This window comes from Triturus cristatus, chromosome 1_1 (genome assembly GCF_964204655.1).
Source record: "Triturus cristatus chromosome 1_1, aTriCri1.1, whole genome shotgun sequence".
Taxonomy (NCBI): Eukaryota; Metazoa; Chordata; class Amphibia; order Caudata; family Salamandridae; genus Triturus; species Triturus cristatus.
The window spans coordinates 980,312,841-980,328,795 of NC_140579.1; the positions used below are offsets into that span (position 1 = coordinate 980,312,841).

A 15,955-nucleotide genomic window follows, 5' to 3' on the forward strand; every position below is an offset into this window, starting at 1 on the left:
TCAAGAAACCCAAGGCGGACCCCAAGAACTTCCGGCCCATCTCCCTGCTCCAGTTCCCGGCGAAGGTCATCGAGAAGACCGTCAACAAACAACTGACCCGCTACTTCGAGGAGAACAACCTCCTGGACCCGTCCCAGTCCGGGTTCCGCAGCAACCACAGCACCAACTGCCCTCATCGACGCCACCGATGACATCAGAACCCTACCAGACAACGGAGAAACCGCAACCCTCATCCTCCTGGACCTGTCAGCCGCCTTCGACACGGTCTGCCAACGCACACTACGAACACGCCTCCACGAAGCTGGGATCCAAGAGAAGGCCTGGACTGGACCACCTCCTTTCTCTCCGACAGAACACAGAGAGTCCGCCTCCCCCCCTTCTGCTCCGAAGCCACCGAAATCATCTGCGGCGTACCCCAGGGCTCATCCCTCAGCCCAACGCTGTTCAACATCTACATGGCACCGCTCGCACAGGTCGCCCGTCTGCATGACCTCAACATCATCTCCTACGCCGATGACACCCAACTGATCCTCTCCCTCACCAAGGATCCCCACACCGCCAAAACCAACCTCCATGAAGGAATGAAGGCCGTCGCCGAATGGATGAGGAACAGCCGACTGAAGCTGAACTCGGACAAGACGGAGGTCCTCATCGTCAGATCCACCCCCTCGGCCTGGGACGACTCCTGGAGGCCGACCGCACTGGGAACAGCTCCAACACCCACCGACCACACACACAACCTGGGGATCAGCCTCGACTCCACCCTCTCCATGACTAAGCAGGTCAACGCCGTCTCTACCTCCTGCTTCAACACCCTCCGCATGATCTACAAGTGGATCCTCACCAAAACGAGAAGAACGGTCACTCAGGCCCTCGTCAGCAGCAGGTTGGACTACGGAAACGCCCTCTATCAGGAGCCTCAGCCAAACTCCTGAAAAGGCTTCAACGAATCCAGAACGCCTCTGCACGCCTGATCCTCGACATCCCTCGCCGCAGCCACATCACACCCCACCTGAGAGACCTGCACTGGCTCCCCGTCAACAAGAGGATAACCTTCAAGCTCCTCACCCACGCACACAAGGCACTCCACAACACCGGACCAGCATACCTCAACGGACGACTCAACTTCTACACCCCCACCCACCAGCTATGCTTAGCCGACCTCGCCCTGGCCACAGTCCCCTGCATCCGAAGAGCAACCTCCGGCAGCAGATCGTTCTCCCACCTCGCTGCAAAGACCTGGAACACCCTCCCCATCCACCTATGGCAGACCCAAGACCTGCTGACCTTCAGAAGACTCCTCAAGACCTGGCTTTTCGAGCAGTAGCAGCATCCCCCCCCACACCCCCCAGCACCTTGAGACCCTCACGGGTGAGTAGTGCGCTTTACAAATGCAATGATTGATTGATTGATTACCACCTGTAGAAACTACTGTGCTGCTTTGTTTGAGCGCTTCTAAAATCTGTTTGTTTTAGTAAGATATCTGAAGTAATTTCACCTGCAATTGAGAAAAGTATTATAATACATGGAATTCTGTAATCCCTGAATAAATGGCAGTCTCCAATTTCTTTATGCTCGGCAACTTGTGACGCACCCAGTCACCGTTTATAAAGAAAATACATCAGAACAACATTTAAAAGTTATTACAGTTGAGTTCTGGCTTCAAAATGCTTGCTGCCAGAGCCAGCAGCCAATGTGTAAGGCATGGGCAGGTCATAGAGCATAATTGATACAACAAACAAATGATGGACGGAATGCTGACAATGCAGGCATTCTCCCCCAGTCAAGAGATCTGGGTTAAATCCATCGTTCTTTTGCCCACTACGCCACCCCAGTTTAGACATGGCCATATGCAAATCAGTCTTGACCCTGTGCCTCATGGGAACAGTCCAGCCCGAACTGCCAAGCCATGTCTTCCCTGGACCGGAATCAAGCATCCTAGGACCGGTTTCTGGCTATCAGCCGTCATCAGCCAGGATAGCTTGACTCCAGTGGCGTAGTGAGCACGGGACCCAGATCTCTTGACTGGGGGAGAATGTCTGCATTGTCAGCATTCCGTCCATCATTTGTTTGTTGTAACGCTTTTCGCCCTAAGTGGGATGGGTATTCCCAGACGTGGGACCCGTGCTCACTACGCCACTGGAGTCAAGCTATCCTGGCTGATGACGGCTGATAGCCAGAAACCGGTCCTAGGATGCTAGATTCCGGTCCAGGGAAGACATGGCTTGGCAGTTCGGGCTGGACTGTTCCCATGAGGCACAGGGTCAAGACTGATTTGCATATGGCCATGTCTAAACTGGGGTGGTGTAGTGGGCAAAAGAACGATGGATTTAACCCAGATCTCTTGACTGGGGGAGAATGTCTGCATTGTCAGCATTCCGTCCATCATTTGTTTGTTGTAACGCTTTTCGCCCTAAGTGGGATGGGTATTCCCAGACGTGGGACCCGTGCTCACTACGCCACTGGAGTCAAGCTATCCTGGCTGATGACGGCTGATAGCCAGAAACCGGTCCTAGGATGCTAGATTCCGGTCCAGGGAAGACATGGCTTGGCAGTTCGGGCTGGACTGTTCCCATGAGGCACAGGGTCAAGACTGATTTGCATATGGCCATGTCTAAACTGGGGTGGTGTAGTGGGCAAAAGAACGATGGATTTAACCCAGATCTCTTGACTGGGGGAGAATGTCTGCATTGTCAGCATTCCGTCCATCATTTGTTTGTTGTAACGATAGAGCATAATTGAAGCAGCTGTTTAAAGCAAGGAACATGGAACGTTGCATTTCTTTCTTCTGCTCTATTTTGATAGCTTACAATGACAAAGAGCAACTTTTTGCACTCCTTTTTATAAAACAACTTGTACAGAACTGTTTCTAATATCTGTTTGCAAAAATATCCAATAGGTTTTTGATGTGTTTAATTTTGCACTAGTGGTTTTATTTGTAGTCTTCATGTTTGCAAACAAGCTCTCTCTTTCATATGAAAGAGCTATGCATCAAGGTTTTAAATGTGACATGGCATGACCATGTATTATATGGGATAAAGTCCACCCCCAGCTGACCCCCCCCCCCCCCCCCCGCCCGACATCATACACGAGAAGGATACTGCAAGTCACCTCGGAGTTCCATAACCTTATAAAGGAACTTGGCCTTCAGCCTCGTTCCTCTATATGGTGATGGAACCCCTCAGGGACATGTCATATCTTTAGAATGTACAGCAGGGGAGTACTTTATCCCTTAGACACTCTTTGTCTTAGTCTCATTACAAAATATTTTTTGTTATGGTAGTTTTCTTTTAATGCCTTACTGCTTGATGCCAAGCCTTGCTTAAACAACTTATTGTGGCGTTTTATTAAAGGTAAGAAGAAATAAATACAAGCCTCCATATTTTCCACTTTCTCTGAATGGCTGAAAATGGTTAACTATAAAACATTGAGGCCAGTTCTTTGTGGAATAAAAGCACAATGTCCCACAGGAGTGAATGTCACAGGAAGGATCAAGATTACAAAGAATATAGCAACAAATGATATTCCTGCTAATTGACTCTACAGCAACAGAACATTACATGTAAAGGGAGCACAGGATAGGAGTACGCAGACTTAGGGAAAATAGAGATCAGCATAATAAACCCACTGAGGATCACTATTATTAATGGCTAATCTAGCAGTCACTGGAGAAGTAACGCAATATCTTCAAATGTAATCACTAGGGGGGCGTGGCCAACCATCATGGCTGAACGGACGTGACTCCGCACGGCTCCGATCCAGGCCCGGAGAATATAGCCAGTTCGGGTGCAAATGGCACCCCGAAAGTTTGTCGCCCAGGCTTGAAGGGGCTCCAGGTGGGCACTGCTGGCATTGCTGTAGATGCCTGCGAGGGACTGATTTGGTGGAGCCCGGAGTCGCGAGGCTTGCTGCAAGATGGCGGACTCTCGCACGCGATGAATCGGAGGCAGCGTATGGTGCGCCCGGTGGAGCTGAGTAGAGGGACGGCGGCCCACAGATTGCGGCGACCGCGGGCGAGACAATCTGCCTGAAGGGAAGCCCTGAGAGCTGGTCTCGCCGTCTGATGTATGCTCCCCACCGTCTTTGGAGTGTTCGCGGGAGGGCACGGGGTAACCACGTGGACCCCCAAGTGAGGAGCGGGGGTTCCACTATGTAAAGAAGCGGGCCTCGGGGGGCACCGCATGCAGCATTTTTAACTTGAACGCCCGGGGGCCCCGAGCCTGCTGATTACACCGGTGAGCTCCGGGACTGAAATGCCTGACCTTAAAATGGCACCAGCCAGACACCTTCTTATTTGAATGCTGCCTCATGTCTGGGCCTCCAGCCGGGTGCCCCATATCTCTTTATAGAGTCCAGCCCATGTGTGCCATCCACAAGCCTGAGAGGGGGCCTGGGAAAGAGAAGTTTGTGCAGCCAAGGCACTAAGTGCCCAAGCGCTACAAATAGAGGCCCCTAACTTTAGCTCACAGGAGCAGGCTCTCCGTTCTCTCCCAGGGAGGCGCCACGCAGCTTTTTGTAACTTCACTGCAGGGAGGCCCCGGTCTGACTTAGTTCCCTGGTCCCTATGCCACCAAAGAAAGCACAATCCGCCAGAGTCTCCAGCTTCTTCACCCCAGACAGTACGGGGCAGACAAAGAGGGGAGAGCTCAGTCCAGCGGAGACATGGAGCTTACAAGGGAGGACTTGATGGCTTCGCTAGGAGAATTCAAGAAGGAACTGCGGGACAACATCAAGGCAGATATGGGGTCTCATTCAACGCATTTAAAGTGGAAATGGGGAGAAGTTTGTGGCACTGCAAGCAGACGTGGACTTGATCGGGGCTCGCATCCTGGACCTCGAGGCAAAATGCCAGGAACTGGCTGACCTTGTGCAGCCTCTGGAGGACAATTCTGCTGACCTGCGCGATCAACTAAGGGCCACGATACTCAAGTGTGAAGTCCTCGAGAACCGCTTCCTGATGAGAAAACATTCGGTGAGAGACCTGGAAGAAGGCTGCGCGGGCCCAGACTTGGAAGCATTTATGGTGGGGCTTTTCGCCACAGTGTTGGGAAAGAGTAGCCCCGAGGTCCATCTGGCGAGGTTTCATAGAGTCGAGCCGCAGCTAACGGGCGACTCCAGAAAGCCCAGGGACGTTTTAGCAAAATTCAGCTCCTTTAAGATGAAAGAATTGATTCTTCAGAAAGTGCGGGCCTTGATAAAGGAACATTAGATGGCGATCTATGCACAAGTAAACGATCTACAGCTCATATACCTCGAACAGTAACATTTCAGAATGTGTCCTGCTCCCTGTACCAAGACGTAGCCCAGGCCACCCTGGTTCGTCGCCAGCAGTTCAGGCTGATCACAGAAGCCCTGAGAGATCATAAAATAAAATACCGCTGGACTTATCCCTTTGCCCTGGCCTTCTCGATGGATAATAAGAATTTTCACTGCACAGAGCTAGAGGAAGTAGCAACCATCTTGGGCATCAAGGTCTCCTCTCCTAAGCAGACTACAGAAGCAGGGGGCGCAAGAATGGACTCGCAGATGGAGACCCGGCGAGGGACCTTGGCTGCAGCAGAAAAGAGGCAGCAAGAAAACGACGGGCTAATTCATAAAAAGAGTCTTCCATTTGAAATAGTCATGAACTGCTCAAGACGTCTAGCAATGATCAGTGACAATAAGAGTCAAAAGGGCCCGGCCCACCGAAGACACTGATAAGATCAGAATTAACTAAGGTTCCGTGGGGGAGGGAGGGCGCAATGGGGTTGGCGCCTTGTTTAGTAGATAGGTAACGAACAATGGCTCATTCAAAATCATTCAACGAAGCTGTTAAGAGGACCTTGGGAGCGTAAATGGGTCCGACCCAGGAGATACTCAGGTTGAGGTTCTCTTCTGAGATAGAGTGTCTCAGAGCTCGAAGTTCTGGTTCGTATTTGTTTCTGTTGAGTATGTTTCTGTATCGCGGTGCTCATCAATCTGATCATGAGGTTATGGTCATGGTTGGGGGAGTGTTGGGGAAGAGGGGTAATCGGAAGATCGCACAGGCGAATCCAAAGAGGCACACGGGAGGGTCCGAGGCTGATTAATGGCGGTTAACTGCTCATCTTGGAATGTGAGGGGCCTTAACTCCCGCAATAAGTGACACAGCATGTGGAAATTTCTGTTGGATCATCATGTTAAAATAGCTGCCCTGCAGGAAACCCATCTTCAAACAAGCATTTGCAATGCAATAGGTCTCGCATTCACATGATTTTGAGCTATTGGCTTTGTAAATGACAATGCCTTCTATTTATGTTTTGGGTTTTAAAACAAATACAAGGCATTCTTATTTACAATACTAATAGCTGTCAAACTGCATATTGTAAGCTCTACTGCACAACACACACGCTGCTGCCCTCGGCTCTGCAGTAAAGCTGGAAACCTCTACCCTTCCCATAGCAATGAACAATCTAACATCAAAAGTGCACGGCTCCACCGTCGAGAGGCGGTGGCGTCTGCGCCAGTTAATCAAACCTTTCCAGGATAAGGGGGCAAATGCTTATCTAACAAACCCCGCCTCCCTGAAGGTGGTTTGGCAGGGCTCGGTCAAATTCTTTACTTCAGAAGTTAAAGCTAGAGAATATTTGACAGAATTCAAGTCTTGATAAAAAGCCATATCTGGATATTAAAGCGCCGGAGTAGTTGGGGGGGGGGGGGGAAATCTTTATTTTGCTCTTTTTTAGTCACCTGGATAAGGCGCTGGTTTTTCTACCAATACGGGGGGGGGGGTTTGACTTTAAGCTTGAACTTTAAAATGTATTTTCTTGTCTGGGTGCTCCCCAACTAAGAGGGAGGGGGGTGGTGGGGCGGCGGATGGGGGAGGGGGGCAGGTGGGGGAAGGGGGGTGGGGGCAAGGGGCAAAAAGAGAAAATCGGAGAAGGAATTGTTAGAAATGGTTTAAGGTATATGAACTCGAGGATTGTAATGAGTCAAAAAAATAAAACAGGGACGTAAATGGAAAATTATAGAGGTAGTGAAAATGAAGTACATATCTAACTCAGATAGGTAAGCTGACTATTTGTTCAGTTAATGTGGGGGGGGCTTGGGGATAGAGGTAAAAGGAATAGAGTTATGGAATTGCTCAGATGTAATAACCCGGATGTTATTTGTCTTCAAGAAAACACATATACCGTGGGGAAAAAGGGGATTAGTGTAAATACGGGGATATTATTTAATTGGGTGTTCTACTCAAACCTCCAATATCAGATGGGTGGCCATTTTTGCAAAAAACTATCTGGGTACCGCCAGACGGACACTGGGAGATGTAGGGGGGAGATGGATACTAGCTGAGCTGGCAAAATGACTTACTATTGTATCATTGTATGGATCTAATCAGGATGAGGCCAAAATATTTGAGGATCTGGAAATAGAGCTGGCGACCTGGCCTACACCTCTGATCATGGCGGGGGATTTCAACATTCATTTGGGAGTCGGAGGTAGCAAAAATACCAGATACCAAGGTAGGAAAACCAACACATTTAGAGCCCTGGAGTCACTAGCTAACAGCCATGGGTTAATAGATGTTTGGGACTCTAAATGTCCTCTCGACCCTGTATTTACATATTATTCCTGCCCTCATCGGAAGTATGTCAGGTTAGATTATTTTTTCATTTCAAAACAGATCATTGGGGGGGGGGGGATGGGGTGATTGGGCTACTTCCAAAGATCATCTCTGACCATAACCCTTTGTGGCTGGAGGTTAGATCACAGCAAATAGTTAGACATCACCCACAGTGGACGTATGTTCGTAAACTATTGCTAGATCAGGAATATATATCCTAGTTTAAAAAGTGGATCCCGCAATATGGTCTGGGACGCTTTTAAGGCAGCTTTAAGGGGTGAAATGGTTAGCTTCACTGCCACTAAAAGACAAAAGCAGCAAAAGAAGACTAAATTATTATATGCTAAGCTCCAGGATTTGGAAAAAGAACATAAAAGCAAGATAGCCCAGGGGAAAGACACTGCTACAACCCAATTAGACATTACCCTGATAAAAGCTGAAATTAACACGCACTATTCTCAGCAGGCTGCAGCAGGGTATAAAACACACAGGGCAGCGAGCTACGAATATGGTGATTCGGTCGGTAGGCTGCTTGCTCTAAAAATCAGACAGAAAACAGCGCAGTCAGATAGCTTTTATAAAATAGGTCTATTATGGGAGTATTCTATGAATTTTTTCAAGAGCTGTATAAAGACGAAAAATCAGGCTCGGAGGGAGATTTATTTGTTAGGGCTAGTGCTGGGTATAGGAGGCTAGAGGCGGAAGCACGGGATAGGCTGGAGTCCGAATTTACACTAGAGGAGGTGCACATAGCAATACAGCAACTCAGCTCTGGCAAGACTACGGGCCCGGATAAGATTCCACTGGAATTCTACAAACTATTCCAGGAGGAACTCACTCCCCTCCTCTGGGATCTGTTCTTAGGGGTGCAACATTCAGGAACTCCCCCACCTCCGAGTCATGGAAAGGCACGAATATAGTTATCTTTCCTAAAAAGGATAAACCACCCGAGAACCCCAATTCATACCGACCCATCTCTTTAATAAATGCAGAGGCCAAGATTTACTCTAAGATCTTAGCAAACCGTATCCAGGGGGTCATAGACAGTCTGGTCTCACCTTGGCAACATGGGTTTGTTCCAGGTAGAGACACCACTGATCATGTAAGAAGAACCGTGGCACTGTTTGACATTGCTCGGGTGACCAATAGTAGGCTGGCTATGATCCTACTGGATGCAGAAAAAGCCTTTGACAGGGTGGCATGGATATATTTATGGAAGATTCTAGTAGCTAAGGGGTTTGGCCCACTAATTATTACTGCAATAAAGGCTATGTATAATTCACCATACGCAAAACTGCAGATGATGGGCAATGAGTCAGAAAGGATAAGAGTCAGTAGGGGAACAAGGCAGGGATATCCCTGCTTCCCAATCCTGTTTGCCCTATATATCGATCTATTTATACAGATGATTATAGAGAACAATGTCATTACATCTGTGTCAACCCAGGGGTATAACACTAGGGTACTTGCGTACGCTGATGATATCGCTGTATTAACCCCGAACCCGGAGGAAGCCATGGGGGAAATAGAAACTTTGGCTACTTTGTTTGGCGAAGAATCAGGGTACTTACTTAATAAAACCAAAACTCAAATAGTCTGTACAGAGAACATAATTTTTCAAGATCCCCGGCGCACCCCTAAGGCTACCTACCTCGGGGTTAAGATCACCCCGGATATGGACCAGATAGCTCAAATCAATTTTAACCCTTTGATTAATAAAATAGACACAGACCTTAAGCGCATGGACCCATTACACTAGACTATCATAGGGAGAGTGAATGGGAGAAAGGAAGGACGAGTCCTGAGAACAACTTTGTCCGGATAGACAGAAAGGAAAGGAGGTTTAGAAGAGAGAGCCTGGAACTCACTCACCCTTCTAGCAGAGGTGATGGCAACGAGGAAAGCAGTTTTAAGCGTCAACAGACGAAGGGGACAATTATGAAGTGGTTCAAAGGGAGCGCACATTAGAAACGACAATACCAGATTCAAATTCCACTGAGGCATTACGAAAGGGACAGGAGGAAATATGTGAGTAATGCCCAAGATGAATGAATCGAGAAACAACAGGGGATTTGAAAAGAGAAGGCTAATCAGGAAGCCGTAAGAAAGCAGAATTAGCTGAAAGATATCCTTAAGGGTTCCCAGAGCAGAGCCCTGCTGGGCCATAGAAAGAAGAAAGAGGAGAACCTCAGAAAGAGGGGCGGAAAGGGGATCCACAGCCTTTGCTGTGCACCATGCCACAAATTTGTTCCACCTACAGGCGTATACCAATTTTGTGGAGGGACGCCTGGCTGCCAGAATAACATCACAGACTTCAGGAGGCAAGTCAAATGGCATCAACTGCCGCCGCTCAATCTCCACGCATGGAGGTGGAGGCTGGACAGGTTTGGGTGGAGGACTGTCCCCTGCTGCTGTGACAGAAGGTCCTCCTGAAGAGGCAGTCGTATCGGGGGATCGATCGACAGACTGAGTAGCTCGGGATACCAGTATCTTCGTGCCCAATCCGGAGCCACCAGGATGACTTGGGCCCGGTCGCGCCTGATCTTCTTCAGCACTCTGGGCAGAAGTGGTATAGGCAGAAAGGCGTACAACAGACTGCAACTTCACTCGCGACGAAAAGCGTTTCTGAGCGAGTGCCGCCTTGGAAACTCCAACGCGCAGAACTGCTGACATTGCGCGTTCTCTTCGGTGGCGAATAGATCTAACCAAGGCTCTCCCCACTGCCGAAAGAGGCCTTGCGCCACGTCTGAGTTTAGACGCCATTCGTGTTGTCTGTGAACACCTGCACTACACTTCCCCGGACAGAGGGAATGAATGCCTTCAGTGCAAGTCGGATCACCCTCAGCTCCAGAAGGTTGATATGGAGCCGGGACTCTGCCGGAGACCAGAGGCCCCTGATCTCCGCCTCTCCCATGTGGCCCCCCCATCCCAGGAGGGACGCATCAGTCACTACTACGTGCTCCGGTTGAGGTAGGGAGAGGGATCTGCCACTGACCCAATCGCGGTCTGTGAGCCACCACTGCAACTGTCTTGCAGTGCCCTCCGAGATCAAGACATGGTCGGACAGGTTGCCCCGATGCTGGGCCCACTGAAACTTCAGGTCCCATTGCAGAGCCCGCATCCGCCATCTGGCGTGATGCACCAACAGGATGCAGGAGGCCATCAGACCCAGAAGCCGCAGCACCAACCTGACCGAAACCCGGGATAGAGGCCGAAAGATGGGAATCAGAGCCTGAATATCCCGGACCCGCTGTTCCGGAGGATAGGCCCGGAACTGCGCCAAGTCCAGAACCGCTCCGATGAAGAGGAGCTTCTGGGAGGGACTTAGATGCGACTTTGGCACATTGATGGAGAACCCCAGCAAATGCAAGAGGTCGGCTGTAGTCTGGAGGTGGGAGACGACTGCCTGGGGCGAGCCCTCTTTCAACAACCAGTCGTCGAGCGAGATAGGGGAAAACTGGAACCCCTAATCTGCGCAGATGAGCTGCGACCACCGCCATCACTTTCGTGAACACCCGAGGGGCACTGGTGAGGCCGAAGGGGAGCACGGTAAACTGAAAATGCTCTTGGCCCATCGTGAACCGCAGGTAACGCCGGTGGGCCGGCAGGACGGGGATGTGGAAATAAGTGTACAGCAAGTCCAACGCTACCATCCAGTCTCCAGGGTCTAGGGCAGCCAGAACCTGAGCTAAGGTGAGCATCTTGAACTTCTCCTTCTGGAGGAAGGCGTTGACGCTCCTGAGGTCCAAGATAGGGCATAGGCCCCCTTTGCCCTTCTTGGGAGCCAGAAAGTAGAGGAATAACAACCACGACCTACTTCTGGACCAGGAACGCGCTCGATGGCCCCCTTGGCCAAGAGGGCCGTAACTTCCTCCTGCAGAAGTTGCAAAAGATCCCCCGAAATCCAGTGGCACTGCGGTGGCATTGCAGGAGGGGTCGCCTCGAAGGGGAGGGAGTAGCCCCTTCGGATGATTTGCAGCACCCACCTGTCCGATGTGATGGTACGCCAGTGGAGCAGGTGATGGCGAACTCTGCCTCCCACTGGTGTGGAATGGGCCTGAAAACACGGACTAGGAGGGCTTTGAGGCGGATGGTGCTGGGGAAGATGTGGACAGACCGGCTCGGTTTCCCCCTGCTCCTCCTCGGTGGAATCCACGTCCGCGACCGCGTTGAAGTTGGTTCTGCGGCCTGTGGCTATACGGACGTGAGGGGGCGCCCCTTCCCGGACCACGAAAGGGATGAAAAGCGGAAGTTTGCGGGCGCGGGCCGAGAGGCCCAAGGACTTGGCCGTAGCCCTGGAGTCCTTAAAGTGCACCAGCGCACTATCCGCTTTGTCGCCAAAAAGGCGACTGCCATCGAAGGGCGTGTCCATGAGGGTGCCCTGGACACCCCCGGAGAAACTCGTGGACCTCAGTCAGGCGTGGCGACGAATCGCCACCGTGGTAGCCATTGCCCTGCCTAGCGAGTCCGTTGTGTCGAGTCCACATCGGATAGCATGCCGTGCCGCATCCCGCCCCTTGGCAAGAGCCTGGGCGAGCCGTGTCTGGGCCTCCTCCGGACACTGGGGCAGCACGTCCTCCACCGTATCCCAGTGGGAAATAACGGTCCAAAAGGCACGCGGTGTTGATAGACCGCAACCCCAAACTAAGGGAGGAGAACAGTTTCTTCCCAAACTGTTCCAACCTTTTGGATTCCCGATCCGGGGGAGCGGACGGGAAGGAGGTCTGGGAGGTAGAGGCCTGGATAACCAGGCTCTCGGGCGTGGGGTGCATGGACAGAAAACTGGGGTCGCCCGGTGCAGGGCAGTGGCACCGGGCCACGTTCCGGTCCACAGGAGGAACTGTGGAGGGCTTGGACCAGGTGCCCTTCAGAACGTCACTCAGTGCTTTATTGAACTGCAGCAGAGGCTCCTAAGAGCTTGCTGACGGTTGAAGCACTTCAATGAGGAGATTAGTCCTCACGGCCACCGCAGGCAACTCTAGCCCAAGGGCTTCAGCCGCCTTGCACAGCACCACAGAAAATGTAGCACCTTCCTCCGAATCCACGGTCAGAGGAGAGATGAAGCTAGTGTCAGGGGAGGTGTCAAGACCACTGGCATCCCCCAGTTCGTCTGGCCAGTCCTGAGATAACTGGCCCTGCCAGGCCAGAGGGTCCTCAGACCCCTCCCAGTCGTCACCGTCATCCGATTCCTGGTATACAGGTGGAAGGATCGGAGCCGGACGGAAGATGAATCTGTCACCCATCGGCGTCGGATGCGGCGCTGGGCGGCGCCGCTCCGACGCCGGGTCCGGACCAGGACTAAACCAGGGAACGGCGTCGTCCGAAGGCGGCGCCGGGGGCAGCACCAGAGATGTCGGCGCCGGCAGAGGGCTCGTGAGGTTGACCGGCTCCGACTGGGATCCAGGCCTGGATCCCCCGGGGGCCTGCGGCATCGGGACCAGAGTCGACGCCGGGGCCGGAGCCGCCGGCTCACTAGGCCTCCCAGTCGAGCCTGCGGGGCCCGAAGGCGCGCCGGCAGGCGTCGACGGTGGAGCCAGGTTCCTCATGGCCGCGAGGAAGTCCCTGACCTCCGCTGGAGTCGCGTCAGACCCAGGGACCGGAGGGTATGGGGTCGGACGGCGGGTGGTGCCACCCGAACCCTCAGCCGAATCGCGCGACCGGCGAGGGGAGTCTGAAGAGTGATGTCGCCTCTTTGACTTCTTGCTATGCTTCGACTTACCGGATCGCGAAGACTTTGACCCCGACTAGCGGTAATGGAGGGCACACGCACGGCCCCCTGTCCCCGGGAGTCCCCCTCGTATGACGCTGCCACACTGCTGCTTCAGCGCAGAGGAGGGACAGTAACGTCGGCGTGAAGGCAGCGTGATTGTAATAGAGGCCCAATCAGAGATCCGACTGGGGCGTGTAAACAGCGTGACTGATAAGAAATGTAGTCACGTGCAGAGAAGCTGTAGACTCGGTGTCGCAAGGGCGTGTCCAAAAAAAGCTATAGGGCGGTAACGAAAACCCCTGCACAGCAATTAGAAGCCAGGGTTTAACATAAATATTGACGTTGCCCAATAGAAAGCATGGGCGGGAGCAAAAGTCCTTCTCCTAAAATCCCTCTACCCCAATAAATCTATCGCTGCGCGAGCAGCGCTATACGCCAGACCTAAAAAGGGATGAGCAACGGCTGAAGCATAGGGCCTTCCCACAAGCCTTTCGCTCCTCACCTCACACGAAGCACAACAGGGTGGCTATACTTTTTGTTTCCTCTGTACCATTTCTCCTCCAGGCTTCCAAAGCAGATAAAGCAGGGAGATTCCTGATGGTCAGGGGTGAGACAAAAGGAAGGTCATGTACAATAGCTACGGTCTATGCACCCAATGTGGAGCAACAAGACTTCCCAAGCACATTTCTATCCACACTGGAGGGGTTCGCTACAGACGACATTGCTACTGGGAGATTTTAATTCAATATGTGACCCGACACTAGACACAACCCACCCACAGAGGGCAACAGGGGGGGTGTTTAGCAAGATGCTTAAAGCTGCTTTACAGGGGTTGGGTCTCTTAGATGCGTGGAGGGGTCTTCACCCCTTGACGCAAGACTATTCCTTTTTCTCTCTCACTCTCACAGGACCTACTCCAGAATTGACCATGCCTTCATTAGCCAATCTCCCTTTCATACACTCCCAGGGAGCCAGTTCCACCCGATTTGCCTCTCTGATCATGCCCCTTTAGAGGTGGTCCTGGATTGGCCCGCCCGCGCTCTAAACATGCTAGGTGGTATTTCCCCAACTTTCTCAGTAGGGATTGACTTCTCCGGGACGAATTAAGAAAAGCAATCACGGAGTTTTTTTGACATTAATGGTCCTGCACTGACTTTTCCTGCGAATAACTGGGATGCCTTCAAGGCGGTCATAAGAGGGAAATGCATCGAATTAGCCACCACGCATAAAAAAACAATACAAGGGGGAAGAGACTGCTCTTAGAAGGGGAGCTACAAAAAGCCGAAAATGCACACAAGGCCAATCCCTCGGTCCAGTCCCTATGGAAAGTCACACAGTTAAAGGGGAAGTTGCAAGCCATCTACACTAATTGGGCGGGAATAACAGTCCTGCGCCTGCAAGCCTGAAGTTATGAGGAGGGAAATAAAGGCGGCGCTCTACTGGCTTGTCAACTCCGAGCTAGGCAAAAAAAAGAATATATCGCACATATAGTGGATAATGCCGGTGTCTCCCAGTGCAGTGAAGAGGGGAAAGCCAGAATCTTTGGGGAATTCTACCGCTCCCTATATACCGCTGACCCATTAGAAGAGAGATACCAAGAGAAACTTGATCTGCCGCAGATATCAGCCTCCACGAACGATGACCTCAGCAGACCCATCTCTTGTGAGGAGGTGCAGCGGGCAATAGTCAAATTGCAGAAGGCACCTGGCCCAGATGGCATGTATGCTCAATTCTATTTTGCGCCGGAGCTGGTTCCCAACTTGGTGACCCTGTTTAATGATATAGCAATCAAACAACGGGTGACTCCTTCTATGGCGGAGGCTCTGATTACCATCATCCCCAAACCGGGAAAAGACCCTAAAAGTTGCGCCTCCTACAGGCCTATTGCACTTCTGAACCTAAACGCCAAATTATAATCTAAGATACTGGCCACTCGCCTAGAAAATGTAATGCTGACTCTCATTAAGGCAGATCAAACGGGTTTCATTAAGGATAGGCAAACCCATGATTATTTGAGGAGGGTGGTACACATTATCGAAAAAGTGCAGAAAAAAGGCATCCCAGCGTCCCTTGTTTCGCTAGATGCGGAGAAGGCCTTTGATCAGGTTGATTGGGCCTTTTTGACTCGAACAATGAGGCATTTTTGGTTCAATGAGACCTTTATAGGCATGGTGCGGGCCAACTATTACTCTCCTAGATCCCGGGTATTGGTGAATGGGGTGGCTTCGAATTCCTTTGGTCTCTCGCGGGGAACTAGGCAGGGATGCCTGATGTCCCCCCTGCTTTTTGCCCTCAGCATTGAGCCCCTAGTAGAGCGAATCAGGGCCAATCCAAATATAGGAGGGGTTCCTTTCGGGACAGACGAGTACAAGATTATCTTTCTGCAGATTATGTTTTGATTCCAGTCACAAAGCCACCGATTTCTCTTCCGGTCATGCAAACAGAACTCAACTTCTTTGAAAAAGCCTTGCGATTTAAAGTCAACCTATCAAAGTCCTATCTCCTCAATTTGACATTGCCCAGACTATGAGGATCATAGAAGGGGCATCCCCTTTTCAAAGCACACACAAAGACATTACATATCTGGGCATTAAACTTACCCCAAAGCTAGCAATTCTTTGTGGGTCTAACTACCCACCCTTGTTGGGACAGCTTAAAGCAGA

The 15,955-nt window shown here is 51.3% G+C and overlaps 1 protein-coding gene across 2 annotated transcripts in view; it reads right to left on the reverse strand.

Annotated features, from left to right (window-relative positions):
- MAPK14 (mitogen-activated protein kinase 14) overlaps positions 1 to 15,955 on the reverse strand; it is a 789,257-nt gene that overhangs the window by 284,217 nt on the left and 489,085 nt on the right. The window lies entirely within an intron of this gene.